We start from the raw sequence: 19,650 nt of genomic DNA, 5'->3' as shown, positions 1-19,650 counted from the left end.
TGTAGGATGAACTCGCTGTCAGAAAACACCTTCTGATGTTTGGCTTGACTGAACTGTCAGTGACCCATCACATGAACTCACTCATACCCTCTCTCTACATCATTTTTTTGTTTCCCCGCTTACAGGGAAATGAAGGGTAAAAACATAAAAATAATGAGCACGTAAGCAACGCTGCTGGGAAAAAAACTGCTCAGAGGAAGAGCAATGAAAAATCATACACAGCAGAGAAAGTCTCCCGAGATAAATGCAAAGATTTAGGGCAGCCAGACCGTAATTGCAGTGTTTGCAAAAGTCAGTTTGCGTGCACCGCATTATTTATAGCAAACAACGTGTTCAGTCTCCACAGCCCGTTCTCTGTTCCTGAGGCCACTGATGTTCTTTCGCTATTTGATCAGACTTTTCAAATAATTTTCCCGATGCTTTGGCCTCTCGTTTGCAGTTTTGCAGGCTGTTATAAGCACTGTTGATATCTGATGTTCTAAAACTGAGACAAGTTTAGTTATGGATTAGTCATAACAGGAGTGCTGTAGTTCCACGGTTGGATAAGCTTTACCCTAGAAGGCAGGTTTCTAGGACAAACAGTATTCATGAGCATAGGCATCATTTGCTGAGGGCGCTGAAATGTGAGCTCTTGGAAGGAAGACTGAGAAAACAAAATTGAAACCACTTCCGAGTCTGGGTCCCTGACTTCTGGGATTTGTATATATGACAGGGCGTCATCATTTTTTACATTCTTCCCTGCTTAATACCCACCAAATATCCTCCTGTTTGGCCAGTATTTGTTCTGCAGCATGCAAGTGATGTGTGGGTATCAGTCAGGGAGCAGCCCTCTGGATCAGACTACACAGACGTTTTAACTGACGCGGAAGCAAGATGAACAAGTTTCGCTCTCTGTTCATCTTCAGATTTTGGGCTGCAGAAGCAAGCTTTGGCAGAAAAGGTATAGTAAAATATCAATGTGGAATAAGAGTACTTTCACAGGAAATCAAGAGATCAGTATAGAATCTGTACTCAAGTGATTTTTTTTCCCCAAGAAAATCTACTTATGAGTGGTTTAACCTGTGTTATCTCACTGTTCGGGGCATCTCTCTCATGCATTCTTTCACATGTCTTTATTAAGACGAGTCATTCGGTAAACTTGATGAAAGGCTGCTCCTTTTCCCCATCAGCAAAGGTATTAACTGCTAGCAGATGACTCACCTTCTCCTGATGCACCACTCCCAGTGTACATCTGTAATGCCACCATCGCCAGATGCTCATCTCCTGAGTCTAGCCCTAAATTATCCTAAAATTTAATTGAAGTCTATAAGATTTTTAAAGTAAAGAAGGTTGGGGTGCTTTTCTTTTATGCTCTTAAGGGTTCACGTTTTTGCTCTACTCTCCCATTGTGAGATCTAGAAATTATCTTTGTTTTAGAAAGCAAGCTGGGATTTCCCCAGGTTTCCCATCATTCTAGAATTTCAAACCTTAAAACCTCATATATTTCACAGGTCACGGTAAAATTGATGAAGATGATCACAGCGTTCAAAATAAGCTATGTAAGCTCTTCTCTCTAAGCACCTGTGCTGGTTTTGGCTGGGATAGAGTTCGTTTTCTGCACAGCAGCTGGTATGGGGCCGTGGTTTGGATTTGTGCTGAAAACAGTGTTGGTAACACAGGGATGTTTTCGTTATTGCTGAGCAGCGCTGACACACAGTCAAGGCCTTTTCTGCTCCTCACCCCACCCCACCAGCGAGGAGGCTGGGGGGCGTGGGAAGCAGAGAGGGGACACAGCCGGGACAGCTGACCCCGACTGACCAAAGGGATGTTCCATACCGTACAACGTCACGCTCAGCGTATAAAGCTGGGGAAGAAGAAGGAAAGGGGGGATGTTTGCAGTGATGTTGTTTGTCTTCCCAAGTCACTGTTACGTGTGTCGGAGCCCTGCTTCCCTGGAGATGGCTGAACCCCTGCCTGCTCATGGGGAGTGGGGAATGGATTCCTTGTTTTGCTTTGCTTGTGTGTGCTTTTGCTCTGTGCTTTTGCTTTACCTGTTAAACTGTCTTTATCTCAACCCAGGAGTTTTCTCACTTTTACCCTTCCGATTCTCTCCCCCATCCCACTGGGGGTGAGTGAGTGGGTGGCTGCGTGAGGCTTAGTTGCTGGCTGGGGCTGAACCATGACAATACTGGATGAAGAACTGTCTAATTTTCAGATCACCTCTCATGTAACTGGAAAGGAGAGGAAAAACCAAATGACTATTTGACAGATTGGATCTTTCTGACAAAGACCACCTGGGATTTCAGTTTTATGGACTGGAATGGATTGGGCTGGGTGGACAACATGCAGGTTGTGACGAGGGCCGGGCTGGAAAGGGATGCTGCTGGAGGGAAAGCAGTCTCTTCACCTCTCATCCCTGCCACCCCCATAAACTCTGCCTGCAGAGGTGTGTACATGCACTGTAGCTTGCTAAGTGCACTGTATTATCCCTCATGCGGAAGTGCAAAGACAGAGAAGCGCTCCAGGGACATTCAGAAGCTGCTATTTTCTGTGTCTCATCAGTGAAGGCCTGTAGGTGCCTGAAAATGGATGTGTGTCCCAAACCTGTAGGCGTGCTTGGGACAGGTTTAACCTAGCTAAGCAGGGTATGACAGTAAAGGTGGTTTGGTGGCACAGCCTTTCGGTACGATGCAACAACTGGAGAATACACCCCGACTCCCCGGTGGGTTTATGTGGTCTATACTGAAGGCAACATTACCTTATTCTCAGGGTAGATTAAGGCTGTGTTGGAAGATCGACGTTTCATCTCCTCATGTTGCAATCCAGCCTCTAATTGCCGTGAAGCCACTCTCTGGGTATGCACCGAATGCCCCAACAAGCTCTCAATGCTGTGTATCTGGTGACGCGTGCCTATTTAACAGGAGGAAGATATTACATTTCATAGAATCATAGAATCATTTAGGTTGGAATAGACCTTTAAAGTTATCAAGTCCAACTGTAAGCCTAGCACTGCCAAGTCCACCACTAAACCATCTCCCTAAGCACCACATCTACGTGTATTTTAAATACCCCCAGAGATGATGACTCAACCACTTCCCTGGGCAGCCTGTTCCAGTGCTTGACAACCAAAATTGAACAAAAAATTGAAGAATTTTTTTGTAATATCCAATCTAAACCTCCCCTGGCACAACTTGAGGCCATTTCCTCTCGTCCTATCGCTGGTTACTTGGGAGAAGAGACCAACACCCACCTCACCACAACCCCCTTTCAGGTAGTTGTAGAGAATGATGAGTTCTCCCCTCAGCCTCCTCTTCTCCAGACTGAACCACCCCCAGTTCCTTCAGCCACTCCTCATCAGACGTGTGCTGTAGAGCCTTGTACTGGGTTTGTGTGGCAAGGTTTTGGTTGCAGGCTACAGGGGTGGCTTCTGTGAGAAGCTGCTAGAAGCGTCCCCTAAGTCTGACGGAGCCAATGCCAGCCGGCTCCAAGATGGACCCGCCACTGGCCAAGGCCGAATGTTAAACATGTCCCTAGGATTCATTAAACAGTGGCATATGAGGAGGGATGTTAACTGATGTTCCTAGCTGATGCTGTCAGACTTAAATTCCCCCTGTAATTATACCTGGCCACTTTGAATATGGTTTTTTTTTTTTTTAATTTGCAGTTCACCATTCCTATGCATTCAGCATGACTGTGCTATAAGCAGGGTGTATTTATGTGATGGATAATGTTTTTTCTCTACAGCTCTAATCCTAGAGATCCTCAGGGGAAAAAGGTTCTTTGAAGATGATAAAACTGCATATTTGCCTACTTCTAATTAGGCAAATATAGCCTCCAGTTTGTTGGAGACTGGGAAGAAGACAAATACCCTGAAAGCAGGTGGGAAAGGGTTAACAGATGAAACACAGGCTGTGAAATTGAAATATTCTCTCTGGCTCAGAGGTAGTAGGCAAAAGTGCTCATCAAGCACGAAGTCTCTTTATCTGCTATCTGACAGTGCCACAGGCGACAGCGAGATGCCTGCAAACCAAGGTCATTGCCTCCCTCTTTGAAGTTATGCATTACTACATACCGTCACTGAAGTAAAAGCTGGACCTCCAGCACAGCCAAACTGATCGAGTGACACAAGTCAGGCAAAAAAACATGGAAAAAGGCAGAAGTATCAGCACCCAAATCCTCAGATACTGAGAGCTAAAAGGGACGAGGAAATTATCCACTCTGACCTCATTTGTGATTGGATTTTTTCCCCAATTATTTCTCCATAGAGTCTGATAACTTGTCATTTAAAGGGGAACTAAAAGTCAGTAATCTATGGATGGTAGGTTTTCGTGGTTTAGCCCCAGCCGACAACTAAGCACCACGCAGCCGCTCGCTCACTCCCCGTCCCGCAGTGGGACGGGGAACAGAATTGGGAAAAAAAACCTCGTGGGTTGAGATAAACACGGTTTAACAGGACAGAAAGAAAGAAGGAAACAACAATGATAATACCAACAAAGGAATGTACAAGAACAAGTGAGGCCCAATACAGCGATTGCTCACCACCCGGCGATCGACAGCCCGTCCCCGAGCAGCGATTTCCGCCCCCCGGCCAACTCCAGTTTATGTACTGGGCATGACGTCGTATGGTATGGAATATCTCTTTGGCCAGTCTGGGTCAGCTGTCCCGGCTGTGTCCCCTCCCAGCTCCCGGTGCACCCCCAGCCTGCTCGCTGGCAGGCCAGCACGAGAAGCTGGACTGTCCTTGACGGCTCAGCAACAACCCAAAACATCAGCACATTATCAACAATTTCTCATCCCAAATCCAAAACACAGTCTCACACTAGCTTCTGTGAAGAAAACCAGCTCTATCCTGGCTGAAACCAGGACATAGGTAAATTAAAACTCCCCCTTTCTGAGTTGGGAATCAGAGGAAAAAAATTTCTAGTATCAAACCCTGCAAAGAGTTACGCAGACTTACGTGGACTAGATGGACATATACAAACCAGTAAAGTGAAGAAGACAAGACACTGGCATGCACACTTGTCTGTGGGTGTCTATACTGTTCAGTTGTTGGCATTGCTCTTGGTATGGCATTGGCTTCTGCTGTCTGACCCAGGCACAGTCTGAGGTCTTGGGCCAGCAGCTCTTCCTGGCCAGCAGAAAGAAGAAGCCACCCTGCCCTGAGGAAGAAGAACTGGAGCAGAGTTCAGCTATATCAACAGGAGTCCTGAAATGGTGTTTGATCTCAGGTCAGAGGATGATCCCTGACCTTCTTTATTTACAGGCATAGATATAGTCAATAGCTTATTTGTGGGCCAAAAAACATGCCCGAGCCTTTAAACTACCTCCTGTCAATACGTTTTAGATGCCACAGCATCACCTGAGGAGGAGGAGTAATGACAGCTCTTTGGAGGAAAAACTGTCATAACACTTATCCAGAGCTGAGTGTCCTGTTCGTTCCCAAGAATTAGCAAAGCTCTCCAATACTAAGCAGATGTCATCTTTCAAAGTCTGAAGATGCTGTGACTTACAACGAAGGGGGAGCGGGAACAGAGAGAGGGAGGCTCTGTGTTAAGGAACACAAAGCTGCAACCAGCTCCCTCACAGTCTCCACTAACTCCCAGTCAGCTGGAGAAGCTCCTTGCCTGTGTCTGGTCTTACATGTTAGTATAGCACGACAAGAGGATATAGAGAGCAAGAGGAGGCTTTCGTCAGGGGCTTGCATGCACCACTAAGCTCTGTGATCTCCTCCCTTCCCATCAGGAAGGGCTTTTAGCTAGCTGTGCTGGAGGAAGCTCTGATAATAGTGCAGCTGTAGCCTTGGGTGAGCCTGCTGTGACATGAGTGTGTGTGAGGAGCTGCTGTGAGAAGAACCATTTGGGGTCCTCTTTCCTGTATTTTGGGAGTTGCATTTAAGTTTGCTCCCTTGTCTGAGCAATGCTTGAGATTTGTCCATGCCCTGCCTCGTACTTTGCTGATCACCTGCTGACTTGGCTTCCTGGACCTGCCTTGATGCTATGGACTTGTCTGGCATCTGCTGGACTCTTGGCCAGACTTGAGCACTCTCACTGGACCTGCTCTGCTCTTCTTGCTTGGATACTGTGGGACCAAGCTCATGTTGGGAAGCTGCTGCCACCCTCGGCTCTTGGCTTCCCTTCTGCTGTGGGGCAGACACACTCCAGCTGCCTCTCCACAGCTCCTGGCTGACCTCCAAACCCTGCAGGGGACTCTGGCCAGCCTACAGAAGCAGGTCTTGACCTTGCAGGTTCCTGTGATGCCTCTGCAGCCATGATGATCCCTAGCCCTCAACCCCTGAACTGCTCAATGGGAATTAGGCAAGACTAAGGGGTTTACCAGTCAGATGTGACTGATCTGGGCCACTTATTCAGCAGATTTTAGTTGTTCAATGAAAATAATGTCCCAGATCTCAGAGGGGGCCCTGGGTTGGGTCATATGCTATACTGAATGTCAAAAGCCCATGCTAAAGGACTCTGAAACCAGTCACTGCTCTGGGTCATTTTTTGGGGGTGTCAGAACCTATATGGCTGTGGCTAAGGCTGGAGCCCCACCTCACAGTTCCCCTCACTATCACCCCATGGGGTGGGTGCACCACCCAAACTGCTGCTCTGGTGGACCTGGGGCCTCGGAGTTCACCGACAATGCCTCGATGTCCGCGCAGCCCTGAGCCACCCCAATGACTGCTCATCACCCATAAGGCCGTTCCCCTCCAGGTCACTGCAGCACCTGATCACTAAGACTCTGTCCTGCCCTATCCTGCACTCCCAGGACCATGCCTCCGCCCAGACACAGGATTCCCCCCTCAGCCATGCTCCCAGATGAGTGCAGTGACTGCCAACATCTTCGAAGGGGACAGAAACACTGCCACCTCGCAGCCCCTATGGTTGCCCCATTGGTTTGATCCCAGCAAAGGAAGAGTCTGTTGGGAGCATCTACACAGTGTTGCACCCTGAATTGGTGGCCCTTGAACACCTAAAGGTGAATCTGGTGTGTGGGGGATGGTGTCTGCACGCTGGGCATCTCACCTGCCTCTCCAAAGCTTGGCCTTTGTAAGGTGTGGGGACAAACGGTGATGGGAAGGGAGGTGGCTGTCACAGCGTTGAGTGCACCAACAGGTTCTTCAAGCTCTTCCCTGCCCTTCCTAAGGCTTTAGCTGCTGGTGCTCAGGGTCTGACGTAGGGCAGCTGTAACCTAGGAACAAGCTGCTGTAAAACAGCTAAGTTGGAAGAGCAAGCTGTAAGTAGTCCTGTCTGGTGTCTTTGCCCATGAACCCTCCAACCCTGGGCTTGCGAGCTGCGTTCCAACACAAGCCCTTGCTCTTGGTCCTTGCCTGAGCTGGAGTGCAGGTATGGCTCTGCCCTGCCTTGCCGAGCTCTTCTTTCAGCTTCCTGGCAGAGGGAAGGAGGAAGATGGAGGTCAGAATAATGTAATAAAAGTGAAGGCTTATTCCCATCCTGGTTATTTAAGTAAGTATTAAACTGGTGGGATTCTTTGCCAGTATAAATGCATAATTATTGTCTCCCTTTGCAGAGGCATTGTTCCTTTAGTCCCTGCTTCATGTGGACCACAAACGGAGTACAGAATGAAACCGTGTTGATGGGGCTACATTTAGCAGAAAGCACATTTGTCTTATTGCTTATGCTGTTCAGGCTTTTAAAAGTCAAAGTAGGTAGGGCTCCCTGCTGATAAAAATATGCCAAGCTGCTGATTGACTCAAGGGTGAATGCAATGTGAAACCTGGTTGGCGGTATCAGTTTAAAACACTCTCACTGACCTCCTGCACTGCTCCTTTGGTTGCACCAACGTGCCCGTGGGGCTCTGCTCTGAACTGGAGCGGGGAACTGTCAGAGCTTTTACAGGTAAGTAGGTGCATCATCTCTTTTTCCTTGCTTCATTCTCTGATCTTTCTCATGGCTGTCCTCACCAGAACCATCACGTCAGTGCAGGACAGGAATGAACAGCGGGGTGTGGGAAGACTTCCAGCCAGTCGTGTCACTTTTACATCATGTGAAACCTGGGCAGAAAGTTAAAAGCTACTGTGAGCTGCCTCGAGGATTAAGCCGCTTGCTTTATCCTTGGTGTATTAGCTGGGGAGTGAAAGAAGAGGAAGAGGGAGCACAGAGCATATGGACTTGTTCAGGGAACAGCAGTGGCATGAGACACTCTGTGCAGCTCATGCCTTCATGTTGTAGTGCCCTTGTACCTTCCCCTGGAGCGACATGACTGGTTATTGATGAAGTCAGGTTCTTTCTCTGAATGGACTGAGCTGAGCCGGCCTGATGACTCTCAGCCTTTGACAGCATCTCCCACAGCATTCTCCTGGAGAAACTGGCAGCTCGTGGCTTAGACAGGTACACTCTTTGCTGGGTGAGGAACTGGCTGGACGGCCGAGCCCAGAGAATTGTGGTAAACGGCGTTAAATCCGTCTGGCGGCCGATCACAAGCGGTGTTCCCCAGGGCTCGGTTCTGGGGCCGGTCTTGTTCAATATCTTTATTGATGACCTGGATGAGGGGATCGAGTGCTCCCTCAGTAAGTTTGCAGATGACACCAAGTTGGGTGGGAGTGTTGATCTGCTGGAGGGTAGGAGGGCTCTGCAGAGGGATCTGGACAGGCTGGACCGATGGGCCAAGGTGAACTGTATGAGGTTTAATAGGTGAAGTGCCAGGTCCTGCACTTGGGTCAAAACAACCCCATGCAACGCTACAGGCTTGGGGAGGAGTGGCTGGAGAGCTGCCCGGCGGAAAAGGACCTGGGGGTGCTGGTTGACAGCCGGCTGAACATGAGCCAGAAGTGTGCCCAGGTGGCCAAGAAGGCCAACAGCATTCTGGCCTGTATCAGGAATAGTGTGGCCAGCAGGAGTAGGGAAGTGATCGTGCCCCTGTACTCGGCACTGGTGAGGCCGCACCTCGAATCCTGTGTTCAGTGTTGGGCCCCTCACTACAAGAAGGGCGTTGAGGTGCTGGAGCGTGTCCAGAGAAGGGCAACAAAGCTGGTGAGGGGGCTGGAGCACAAGTCTGATGAGGAGCGGCTGAGGGAACTGGGGTTGTTCAATCTGGAGAAGAGGAGGCTGAGGGGAGACCTCATCGCTCTCTACAACTACCTGAAAGGGGGTTGTGGCGACGAGGGTGTTGGTCTCTTCTCCCAAGTAACTAGTGATAGGGTGAGAGGAAATGGCCTCAAGTTGCGCCAGGGGAGGTTTAGACTGGATATTAGGAAAAATTTCTTCACTGAGAGAGTGATCAAGCATTGGAACAGGCTGCCCAGGGAGGCGGTGGAGTCACCATCTCTGGACGTGTTCAAAAAATGTGTGGATGTGGTGCTTCAGGATGTGGTTTAGGGGACATGGTGGCATTGGGTTAATGGTTGGACTTGATGATCTTGAAGGTCCTTTCCAACCTTAGTGATTCTGTGATTCATGTTTCTGAGTGACAAAATAAGCTGTGAAGTGTGCAATGAGAACTAAGGAATTGCACTTTTTTGGTAAGACTCCAAGCTATTTTACACCCAGTCAGTATTTTCCACCAACCATTCAGTTTTAAACCATTGATTTAAAATGTAATGAATGCATAATTATTTATTTCATGTCTTTCAAAGTTCACTATATGTCACTTTGAACACTTTGCTATGAGCAATGTAAAAATGAGATGGGGCTGCATCTACAGAATGAATTTATCTGGTGATTATTATTCTTGAGGGAATAAACCTGCGCTGTTAAACTGGGAGGTAGTTGTAGGCTATGTAGGAGCTACGGAAATAATCTGTATGGAAATCATGATAACATCAGAAACATGCATGAGAAACTCAGGTTAAATCCGTAATTAAAAAAAACCAAAAAAACATATACAAGGTCAGTACATATTTCCATATTTCAGTATAAATACAGAGGAAGAAGAGGTGGTTCTTCACCCTGTGGACAGCTGAACTATAGAACTCCTTGCTGGAGGTTGAGGGTGCAGAAAATTTACCTAGGTTAAATGGGAAATTAAGACAGGATTTTAGAGAGAAAAGATCTGTTGAGAATTACCAAGTGACCACCCACACATCAGGTTCAGGAAATGCTCTGAGACAAATGTAGCTGGAAAGTGTAGTTGCTGCAGGATGTATCACTTATTCTTTCTTTGACATCTGCTTATGGACACTTTTGGAAACAGGGCAGTGGACTACTTGTGAGTTCAGTCTGAATCAGTATCCCTGCTCCTTTGCCCTTATTATATCATCATTTATTTATTAATGCTAAACATTAACATGAATATGACAAAAGTGAATAATCATTTTACTGACTCCTAAAACAAATCCTATATCCTAAGAATGTTTATACAAACCATCATTAGATTTCTTAAATACATGTGCTGGGATGCATTCAATTCAGTGAGAGTAGTCAGCCAAATACACCTTTCATGTGTTCATCAAATGCTCACAAATCTGTGGATTTAGGTTACAAATTATGACATGTAATAATGTACAATATGTACTACATAAGAATGCTACAATCATGTAAAGCAAATAGAAGGCTTTACCTCCTGTTACAATAACAAATAAGCTATTCCAGAAGTTAACAAATCTACTTTCCAAATCCATAGGAAATGAAAATTTAAGACTTTGCTTCTTATGTTCCTCTAGCATGGATGTTTTGGGGAGTAATGAAATGAGCATTACAATGTGATTCAGAGACTGGCTTTACTCTGTGTTTATACTCTTCTGAATGTAGTGCTCAGCCAGTGTCTTATGCTGATGTGTTGGTCAGGCAAAATGTTTAATGAGGTCTCTCAAGACAGCCTGTCACCCTGCTGGCAGTGTGGAAGATAAATGTGGCAGCTACAGAAGAAACACTGGCTACAGACCAGGACCTTGAGCCACCTTGCCTTGCCAGCCATTATCAGAGGAGCATCGTGATCCACTATCTTGGGTAAGACATCAAATCTCCATTCAGAAAATGACTAATCTCCTCAAACACATTTTCACTGAAACTGTGATTACTGGACATATGTGAAATTGAGCATGCTGAGAAGGTTTTAATCTTACACACACTTTCCCATTTTGCAAATGGTCTGGATTCACTATTTGCATATCTAAGATATACAACAGTGGTTTAGCTCCACTATTCATACACACAAGGTGTATCCACATACCATAAATAAGTGGTTGTGAAAGGCCACTGTAATAGCCTTCTCTTTCCGATTACGGTATACCTTTCTTTTTAAGCCGAGCAGTTGGATAATTCACAATTGTTTATCTTGGAACCAGCATTGTGTCCTTCTAAAACTAGGATTTGTGTCCAGCACTCTTGCTCACTCAGATGTATTGGTGGAGACATTTGAGCTCCAACAAGCTATTATGCCTATTTTGTTTTTAACATCACCATCAAATGCCAACTTGTATTCATCCAGAAAGCTGTCGAGGGTTTTGCATGTCAGTATGTTTTCTCCTATTTAAATTTAAACCTCTTAGTGAAAGTTGCAGTATTTGCCATGCTCTGTTCTTTCCCAGTCATGGCTAGGGTCAATAAATCGTAAGAAAATCCCAAAGGCAAGCAATCTAATAAAGCAGTCCTTTGTTTTGTGGCTGGCATGATTATTCAAACAGAAGGTCAGTCAAAAAATCATGCTTTTCTGAATGCCGTGGGGAAATGTGTGGATGAGTACCCTGCCTCTTTCTAACCACCATTCTTCAGCAATAAGAAGTGAATTTGCATTTAATGCAAGAGATGAAAGTGTAAAAACTCATTCAGCGAAATAACGGCAAGTTATTTTCACAGCAAGGCACTGCTCATGTTGGCTGGCACTTCCACAGCTTCCTGGGGATTTAGGGACTACTGCATGATTTTGTATAATCCACTTGGCCAGGCTGCCTGACCCCAAATGTGCCATGTCTAATGTATGCTAACCCCACTCCATATCACTTTGTGGAAGGAAACCCTAAAATACATTCAATTCACCCGCTTTGTCATCTCTTATCAATGTGACCATCTTCCATCACCTCACATTCAGTATCAGTAAACTGGCCTGGCTACACAGCAAACTAGGAGCTGCTCTGATTTCAGACTGTGCCCTGGGTTTGTTTGCGGTTTTTCTTATCTTTAACTTACTTCATGTGTGAAGTGGAAAAAATGGAATAGACTGAGTAGCAGTAAGTAGTTTTCTGTCTGATTTGTTTTGCTAACCATTGCTATCATACCTCTCAGCGGGCAGTAAAACAACTGAGGTTTTCACGCATTGTCAGTGTAGTGGTTAATACAGAAAGATTCCTCACTCTAGTCTTCAGTGGTGGATGATTATTTTTTTTTTTCTTTGCCCCAAATACTCAGTCTATGCTTTACTCTATAGTTTTGTCTTTACCATGAGGATGTGCTGCTTCAAAATGGAAACAAAGATTGTCTTCAAATTCCCTGGCAAAGCTTCTCGTACACGATACAGATCATCTCAGCTTATCTGGTTCAAGCCTGTCTGCACGTAACATTGTTTTCTTTGGAAGTTCAGCATCGTTGCTCTGTAGTCAGTAAGATGGAGCCCTGCAAAGTGCTGGCTATCATTCACTGGGATGCTGCTAAGCTACAATAACATTAGGAGTTCGCTTCTGAACATACAATGAACTTGTAGATCAACCTCCAGTCTCTGGAGAGGACAGGAACCTTCCATATTGTACTGCATTAGGAGAAATGGGTAGCAGGAAGGTTTTTGTCGCTAAGTCAAGATAAGCATTATCAAACATAATCTCTGCTGTGCAGTGCTAACCATCTGACACCACTTCTGTCTGCTTCTCCCTCCTGGGCCAGGTGCAATTCAGTCACAGCCTAAGTGTTATCCCTGCTCAGTCTTCTGGCCACATAAGTATCTTGAATATTGAAGAGCTGGAATAGTAAAAGAGGGGAACAAAGGCTGGAGTCTCTACTTCTTTCAAAGGATGGCTGTCTTGGGCTAACAAATCCCCACACAGCTAGACTTTAGCCAGCTCCTCAATAGAACTTGTGAAGCAAGCAAACAGGTTGTGACACCCTAAGATTGCTAACTGGCTTGCCTCTGCCAACTGATAAAGTGCAGCTGCTGTTAGCAGAGCATAACAGCAATGGTACACAGGGTTTTGCCACGCACAGGGAGGAGAATGCTGGCTTCAGCTGCAGCACAGCTCCCTCTAACAGACCTGGGAGTACAGATACAGCAACTGCTGAGTAGTCAGTGCTACCCACTGTATTGCGGACTTGCTTGGTCACCAGCTTCCTAACAAAGGTCTAAAAACTGGAGAAAAAAGTCTACAAAACATCATACCTATTTCTTTTGGTGGTGTTGGTAAACAGAGAGATGTTCACTTTAAAGTAAACAAGATAAAAGTCCACCACTCTATGGGAAGCGGGCAAACACCACCCTGCATGAATGAAAGGAAAGAAGTGTTTGGAATTAAGCTGATCTGTTGCTGTTCCTCAGAATTCCAAATAGATCTTTTTCCCCTGAAGCAAGATATTTCATTTCACCAATAGGAAGAATCCAAAGCAGCAACCCTCAGCAGGGATGAAATCAGATTGTGAAACAAGCTAGACCTGCACCAGCACGATGAAATGTTTTGATGAGTGGAACCTGGTAGAACAACAAGCAGAACATCAACGGTTATTCACTGCACGTGGTGCTAAACACAGCTGCTATTGCTTAGAAATAGCAACAATTTGATTACACTCAGATAAGGTCCCTGTGTCAAGATTTGTGAATTCAAAGCTCCCATGTTCAGTAACTGATTTTGTTGGGGTTCTTTTACTCCTTTTATTCCACTGTTTCAGATGAATGTCCTGTGAGAAGACAGTTTTTGGTGTGTTACTGTCACAAGGCTTGCAATGAGGCACAGGTATCATTCCAGATGCAGAGCTTCCTGACTTTTTTCCTATGCCTGGCACCGCCAGAAGGAAGAAGATAATCTACTTTGAATCCCAGTTCATCTTCTGCAGCAGCTCTTAATTAAAAAGAAAAATCCTTCTGTCACCTAGGATGCACAGCAGTACAGAGTTCCCCTTGAATCACCAGTGCAAGAACTGAGCTAGAACTCAGCTTTATTTCAACCAACGGCTTCCAGAAGAGCCCAGTAAGGCTGCTTCACGTTCAGCTTGGTGTCCAAGCCTATGTGTACTGTGTCCCTGTGAAAATCTCACTGTTTCCCCCTCTCCTTGGGCTGCTGCATGGGGTGCTGCGTGGCTCCCACAGCCTCGGCTGGGCAAGTGCTCCCGCCAAGGCGATGGCGCCCACACCCTGACCTTGCTGCCCGGCTGCTGCCAACGTGGCTGGGGTTCTTCTTCTGGCCCGTGCCTGGCCCTCACCACGCGTGACAACCTGCTGGGGGAAGGGGGGGGGGCGTTTAAGGGCCGCGACCCCGGCCCTGCGCCGAGGGACCCTCCAGGGAATCACCACAGCCCCGCGGCCTGGCTCTAGCCACCACTGGCAGCCAAGGCCCACGCCCGGCCCACCGCTGTCTGCGGGGCCTGACCGCGGCGTCCCCCCGGGGCCCCGCCAGCGCCGCGCCGTGCCCCTCGCCCAGGGGTGTGTAACGGTGCCGCGCGCCCCCGCGGACTTCGAAGCGTCCATCCCCGGCCTCCCCCGTCCCGGCGTGCCCCGCGCCGCGGACACTCTACCCGCTGTCTCTGTGGGCGGAAGCGGGAGGAGCGGGTTGTGTTGTGTTGTGGTGCCGCCGTCGCCGCGAGGTGGGAGCGGCCCTGGGGAAGGTGAGTGGCGGAGGGGTCCTGGGGCGGGGGGCTGTGCGTGTCTCTCCTTTTCTTGCTCTTCTTCCGTCCCCTTTTGGGTACCCGGGGACGGGGCTGCGCCGCTCCGCTCCGGTGTGTGTGGTGCTTGATTGGCATGTGGGGAGAGGGATGGGCCCTGAGGGAGGGAGTCGGGGGGCCTGGCGTGAGCAGGGGTGATGTGAGGGCGTGGGGTCCTCTGGCAGGAAAGTAAAGTTTGGGGTGCTTGAGGGGGGTGTGGGGAGGTGATAAAGGGAGTTGAGGTTTTGGGGGATCTGGGGATGGGGTGGATGTAAGCAAGGGTGATGTGTGTGTTGGGGTGGGGATACTGTCGTATGGATGTAGGATTTGGGAGTTCCTTGGAGTGTTTGAGGGGTGTAGGGGGAGGAGGACTTAGGACTCTGAGGAGGGTTTGGGTTGGACTGGGGATGTCTTGAGGTGAGCTGAGATTATGTGAGGGTTTGGGACCTGTGGAATGGGAGTAAGATTTGGGGGTGTCTAGGGTGCTGGAGGTGTATGAGAAGACTTGTCAGTATGAAAGAGTGCCCTGATGAGGGGGTGGCTTTCAAGGTGTCTGGGTTTATTGAAGAGCATGGGGAAGGGGTGCTTTTGGGGGTTTTGGGATGCAATGTTGGGGAGAAGAGAGGTGAATAGACATTAGGCATGTGTAATATGGTGAGTAGGAGAGGGTGGGTATTGGAAGGGTTGTTAGTTATATGGGCTGGTGATGGTATGGAGATGAGCTGGTGGGCTTTAGGGAGGCTCCAGGACACAGGCTGGTGGGAGTGGGTGTGTATTTGGGAGCAGATAAGATGTCTGATATTTCTCAGACAGTAGTGTAGGGGGAAGAGCTTCACACCCTTACAGAGTTGTTACAGTGTGGTTTGGGTAAGGGTTAGGAGAACTGTCCGTTGAGGCAGTGCGGTTGATGGGGAAGCTGAATGTTCGGGTTTGAGTTTTGTGTAACACGTGTTATTTGTGATAATTCATAGGAGTGTGTGTAGAGAGGAGATCTGTGATTGTAAGGGTTTTCTATGTGCTTCCCTTTGGGGATAAGAATAAAGCCTGCAGGGTTTATAGGAGCCTATAGGTTCTTGATATCCACAAATCCTCTTTTAAAAGTTGAGATAGCATCATGCTTTCAAACTGTTTTTATTTACTGCTAAATCTGGCAAGTGGCTATTGTTGCACTGTAGGTCTGTGATATCAGTAGCTTGGTCAGCACTGCTGTGAGCATTGAGGGAGAGAGCTGGGAACAAGCAGATGGATACAGTTACTGCAATCTTAGAAGATGAGAAATTTAACAGCATTTCAGATTTGACCTTTTATATGTGAGAAGAGGATAAAATCCACCTTGTGATCCTGCAGAGAGGTAGTAACTCTCCCTTGTAAACCACGCCTCAGTTTCTTTTCTCTTCTTGTTGGTTGAGACGGCAAACAGCACTTGAACTGCATCTCTCTTGCATTTTTTGTGTTTTATTGAGTCAACCTGAATCTCTTTCGTATTTGGGCATCCCACCTGTATCTGTCTGTGACTCCCTCTGAAGCTTACCCACCTGAGGAAGGGTGCATTAGGCGCAGTAGTTATGATCATCTATGAAGCTGTCACGTGTCCAAAAAACTTCACAGACTGCTTCAGGAGCTTCCTGGGCTATGGTAACATTGACTAAAGCTTTCTACTCTTCCTTCAATAGGAAGATCAGAACTTGACAAAATATATATAATTGGATGTTCTTGGGTTTGAAACCGTCCCATGTGCTACCTTCTAGAAAGAAGGGAAATGTGACTCTGAACAGGGACAGAAGACGAATGCTTGAGAGAAATCCTGGTAACGAGACATTCCTTCTGAGAGTTATGCCATTCTTAGAAGGAAACTTTTGCTTTTGATGCTTAGATAAAATAACTTATTGAAGAGCAATATTTTTAAATAATTTCCTCCATGAAGCATGTACTGGTTTGCATTTGCTTTCATAATCTTTTGAGTAGATTGTTTTCTAAGTACAGACAATAAGGTAGGAGTTTGTCTAGCATTTGGAGAAGTGTGGCGCTTGTGAATTGGGTCTAGTCTTCTTACCTGAAGGAGCTTGCATAACAGTGTAGTAGAGTGTAAGAGGTCTGATTAAGGCTGCCTTAGTAATCCCTATGTAGTCACTGGAGAGAGTTGGCTGCTACTTAGGAAGCAAGGGATAGAGGAAGAACTGCGTTTCAGACAACTTCTTAGATGCCAGCTGTGGGAATACCCTGAAGAGTCTTGTTTGTTATAAGACTAGTAAATATGTACTGTTTATGTGAGTCTTACACTAAATGGTTTTCTTCTGAAGTGTTGTTAGATGTGCAGGTGCTTCAAATAACTGAAAAAAAAAGCTTTGTTTACTTCAATCATAAATTCTAACTTGTTCTTCTGAAACAATCACTTAAAATATTTCTCAAGGTCTTGCCTACTTTGTGCCAGTAAAATAGCTGGGCTCACATGATGTTATTAATTCTGAATAACGCAAGATTTGATATCTGCTTAATCAGAAGACATAAAGTTCGGGACCTGAGTACAAAGGCCTGCCACGTGAAGTCACTTGCAGATACTTTGGGCTGCTAATCATATGCAAATAGAAAGGGACTGGAGGAGGAAAGGGTAGGTCGATCTGAAATAGTAAGATCATAGATTCGCTTGGTTATGTGCACACCTTGATCGGGGCAGTAAGTTGTGATAGTATGTTCACTTACAGGTGACGTGGCGAAGTTGGCTTGCGAGTAATTAAACTTTCGAGGGAGGTGACATAGTAACTGTTATTTGCCACGGGCACAGAACACCTTCCAGCGTGTTCTCTGCACCTTCCAAGTAACAAGAGGCTTGTGAAAAAGGACAAAGAAAAAAGAAAACCCAAAGCCTCATTGAGGTGCAGTGCCAGAGGAGGTGGGCTGGGGGAATGTGGAAAGGGAAAGGAGAGGGCTAGATAAGTTTGAGTGATAGGTGGTTGGTGAGAGGAGTTGCAGGGAGGACAGGTGAGCCAGTTTCGTGAATTTATTTTTAGGCTTTGCCCTCTTCTGTGAGGTGATGTTGGCGCTCTCCTATTCTAGCTAAGCCTGTGCTACCTTTCAGATAAATCCCTGAATTACAAAAAACTTGTATATTTTTTTTTAACTCCTCAGAAGTTTTTACAGGTACTGTTCTCAAATCTCACACCTTTTTGCTCTTTTGGGGAGTGGGGCGTTGCCTATGCAAGCCTTCCTTTAGACTGTGTAAATGAGAGCTCTGTAAGAAGCAGAACCTGCGAACACATTTCCAGTTGTTCTGCCCTAAGGTTGTGCTCATCTGCTCTCTGTTAAGAGTTGAGTCACTGCATCAGCCTTTCTCGCTGTTGGGGATGTACCTTTCTTTTATACACATTTTCCTATTTTCACAAAACTAAAAGCCACATAAGATATCTATCCCACGTGCACTTACAGCTTGGTTGTGTAAGCCTCATTTCCTTAGGTGGCAAAAATAGAAATTCACAGGCAGGTAGATTAAAAAAAAAAAAAAAATCAAGTCTTTTGGATGAGTACAGCAAGGGTGGTCTGATAGTACGTTACAGCAGGTGCATTCTCCATTGAAGGAGGCTTGACCGATTTCTCCAGTGAAATCTGGCATTTGATCTGGAAGTCTGCCTGATGATGATTCCAGAACTTTCACAGGAGAACAGATAATCCCTCTGATGGGCAGCTGATACTTAGTGAAAGACTTATGCCCTGAAGCATGAGTGTTTGTATGTCTTGGAAAGTTGTGTACCTTTATATGTGCTATTGGTTAGCTATAGGTGGTGGTGTGTATATATATATATTCATCACTAGGATTTTTTTTTTTTAATCTTACACTTGCTGTTCGTGGCATAGTCAGTTGAATAACTTCATAGGCTAGATACATTTTCAAAAATGTCTTTGCTTTATAAGCTTGGTGCCTTTCCATTTTCCTGGTCATTTCTGGCTGTTTCTGGAAGGTAAATGAGAGTGTTCAATGTATTGCCTCTGCAGTGTTTGTCAAGTGGGATATTTTGGAGATATACTTCATCAGCATTACCAACCATTGACCATAGAACTGTGCTGTTCTGAGCAACCGTACTTAAAGGTTGACTTTATTAAAGTTCGTATTTCTGAGTTGGCAATTTTCTTTTTTGTTTTCATTTCACTTTAACATAAAAGTTTAAACAGCTTTCTGCACTGTTTCTTTCATGGCTACTAGCACAACACATTGAAGATTGATGTGATGTTTCAAGTTGACATGTAATAATCTTGTTTATTGTTGAGATTCTTTTTAATGCATGCTGAAATGAAGTTAGTTCGCATAGCTTCATTTCACAACTCAAATGACTACTGGAGAAGAACTGTAAGGGGAATAGTAAAAAATCAAAAATTAACATCTAATTTTTCTTTAATCTCCATTTTAGAAGTTCAAAATAACACTTTTCAAGTGGTGCATAATCTTCTGTAGTTGTAATTTGCATTTCTAAGGAAACAAGTCATATAGAATTATGCTTTCTGTCAATTCCTCTGACAATTGTTAGTCATCTTAACATGCTGGCAAATTGCAGCCACCTTTGACAAAGGGATAGTTCTTACAAGTTATGGGGAAATGATTCCTGTGGAGCAGAAATGAGACTCTTAGTGCCACTCATGGTAAGAACTCAACCCTTATTAGACGTTAGAGTAGCTCTACAGGCAAGAGAGTTTATGAATGCCTGAACCAGAAGAGGCTTTGCTCTTTTACCTTCCTAGACAAGAAAAACACTTGATGATGAGACACATGTTTCAAAGAGACTTTGAGCATTGTAATGAATTGTTTGATACAGGGCTGTTTAAAGTGGTCATTCCCTCTATCAAAAGTTTGAGCTCAGTGTGCTTTTTTTTTCCTTTTCCTAATGCTTCATTTATGCAGTTTGCCTGAAGCAGAGTAAATGCCTGCCTTTTTTTCCCCTTTTTTTATTTT

The sequence above is a fragment of the Phaethon aethereus genome, assembly GCF_964289735.1.
Source record: "Phaethon aethereus genome assembly, chromosome: 2".
NCBI lineage: Eukaryota > Metazoa > Chordata > Aves > Phaethontiformes > Phaethontidae > Phaethon > Phaethon aethereus.
This window is presented reverse-complemented; position numbering follows the sequence as displayed.